This window comes from Mustela lutreola, chromosome 6, assembly GCF_030435805.1.
Source record: "Mustela lutreola isolate mMusLut2 chromosome 6, mMusLut2.pri, whole genome shotgun sequence".
Classification (NCBI taxonomy): Eukaryota; Metazoa; Chordata; class Mammalia; order Carnivora; family Mustelidae; genus Mustela; species Mustela lutreola.
In genome coordinates this window covers 52,548,990-52,551,543 of record NC_081295.1, presented here as the reverse complement: position 1 = coordinate 52,551,543, position 2,554 = coordinate 52,548,990, and the positions used below count along the sequence as shown (strand labels likewise).

At 35.1% G+C, this 2,554-nt stretch overlaps 1 pseudogene; it reads right to left on the bottom strand.

The window, feature by feature from the left end:
* Positions 1 to 1,217: 1,217 nt before the first annotated feature.
* Positions 1,218 to 2,052, bottom strand: LOC131834590 (large ribosomal subunit protein eL6-like; annotated as a pseudogene).
* Positions 2,053 to 2,554: the final 502 nt, after the last annotated feature.

Here is a 2,554-nt window from a genome sequence, read left to right as displayed (position 1 = left end):
CTTCTTTTCAGGTCAACATGATACATGTGATGTGTAAGTTTTACAGATACTAGAAAGTAACAAGAAAATTGCTGAATGTTAATTAAGAATTATGGTCAAAGACTTTTGTTTGTTTTGTTATATAGGCAAAGTATGTTTCTTACATACCCAGCTGGTCATATTAGGAACAAGCCATACTAAGAAAGCAGCTCTATACCCACTACTACCAGGCTCATGACTACAGACAAGAATGTGAGGATCAAGACTTGGCAGGTGGAGCTGAAAGTATCCTGGAGAGCATGAGGGAATTCATATGAGAAGTATGAGAAAATGGGCCTTGGGGATGATCAATCAGTTTATTTACTAACCTTTCTCTGTATCAGCATACTATCAGGCAGAAAAGGAATATACTTTGGTTTGCATGGTATGTTTTCTTGTCTGATTTGCTGGAGTTTCACACTACTTAAAATATGTTTAATTTTAGTATGGTATCTGATACTGACATGGATGGAATTAGCCAATATTCTGTACAACTATAATTTACATAATTTTGTGATTTCTAGCTCTGGAAAATTATTGATGACTTTTAATTATCAATGACTTTACCTTTAAATTCATAGATTAACTCATAAAGTATTATTATTGATCAAATAAACAATATTTTTTAGTAGGTAATTGTCTTTTGTGAGGACAAAAATATGTCTAATGGCACATTCCTACATATTGTTTAAAATTTTGTTTTCATTACAAAACTAAGAAAAGGATGCATTTCAAATTGGTTATGTGGTTGAATTATTACCCTTCTAACTAGACAAAGACATGGAGCAAAACTTTGCTTTTGACTGGATGATGAAAAGCCAGTTCTCTTGCAGGTAAAGGATAATTAAATGTGTTGGTGGAAGATCTTTCATTGAAAGCCATTTCTTGTTCTTCAGGAAAATGAGAATTGGGGATCATTTGTTTAGGTTACTAGTATTTGAACTCAGCTGAGATTGACAAAAATTCCTTAACTAAACTCTAGAAGAGTTCCTTTGAACTCTTCTACACAGGACCTGATCTTTTCTTTCCTTTTTTTTTTTTTTTAATTTTAATCGTAGTATAGTTAATTTGCAGTGTTATATTAGATTCTGGTATACAATATAGTAATTCAGCAATTCCACATATTAGTATTCATCAGGATAGCTGTACTTTTTTTTTTTTAATGGATCAGTTATTTAATTAGATTCTTCGTAAGAAATTTAGAACATCAATTTGTGAGGGCAAACTCCATTTCTGAGAGAAAACAGAGAGGAACAGCTTTGATTTTTTGACTGAATTTGCAAGTCCACAGCTTTCTGATCAACCTTGTGCTACTCCATAATCTCATATTTCTCCTTGACCGTTTCAAAGATCTCACCTTCCTGATGTCTGGGTTTGTACAGCTTCTCCTTCTTGAGATGTTTGGGGATTTTCTCATTGTTGATGTCAGTTTTTGGTGGAAGTGGCAATGACAGATTTCTAGTGTGTTCTATGCAGAGGAACTTGATTGAGGGCCAGAAGTCCTATCACAAGTAGCAAGCCACTGCTCAGTTGCTTCAGGAAAACCACCTTCTTGTCTCTGTGGCACCCAGTGAGGATGATCAAAATGGTCTCAGGGGTAATGCTAGCTCAAAATTTTCTCACATGTTGACTCAAAGTTTTTTTGCTGTGGCTCAACAGCTTTTGAGGCACATCTTCAGTAGAAAATATCTAGGCATTTTGCAAAGTTTAAACACTCAGATACCACCATTGTTGTCACCACCAAGTGGTTTTGTGACAGTAGCAAGAAACTTTTCCTTCCTTTTCTTTTCAACCCTGGATTTAACTGTTGAATACTTTCTCTTGTACATGATCTTTCCTGAATACATAGCTAGTCATAACCAACAAGGATATTTGCCAATTCTGATTAGGACAGGTTTCAGCTACAGTGGGGCTTCCCTTCTTTGGCATTTTGGCCTTGAGATTATCCTTCTTAACCTTGCCACCAGCATCGGCCTTCTTGGCTTCAGGATTCTTCTTATTATTTTCTAGCTTCTCAGGTTTTTCACCCACCATCTTACAAGACAGGAAAGAGAACTAAAAAATACTGTACTCTTAATCCCCTTCACTTATTTCACCCATTTCCCTGCCTACCTCCCCTTTGGTAACCAACAGTTTGTTCTCTATAGTTAAGAGTTTGTTTTTTGGTTTGTCTCTCTCTCTCTCTTTTTTTTCTTTTGTTTGTTTTGTTTCTTAAATTCCACATATGAGTGAAATCACATGTCTTTTTCTGTCTGACTTATTTTGCTTTGCATTATACTATCTAGCTCCATCTATGTTGTTGCAAATGTCAAGATTTCATTGTTTTTTTATGGCTGAATAATATTCCTGTGTGTGTGTGTGTGTGTGTGTGTGTGTGTGTGTGTGTGTGTATCACAGCTTCTTTATCCATTTATCCATTAATGGATACTTGGGCTGTTTCCATAATTTAATTATTGTAAGTAATGCTGCAGTAAAATCAGGGTGCATATATCCTTATGAATTAGTGTTTTTGTATTCTTTGTGTGAATACCCAATA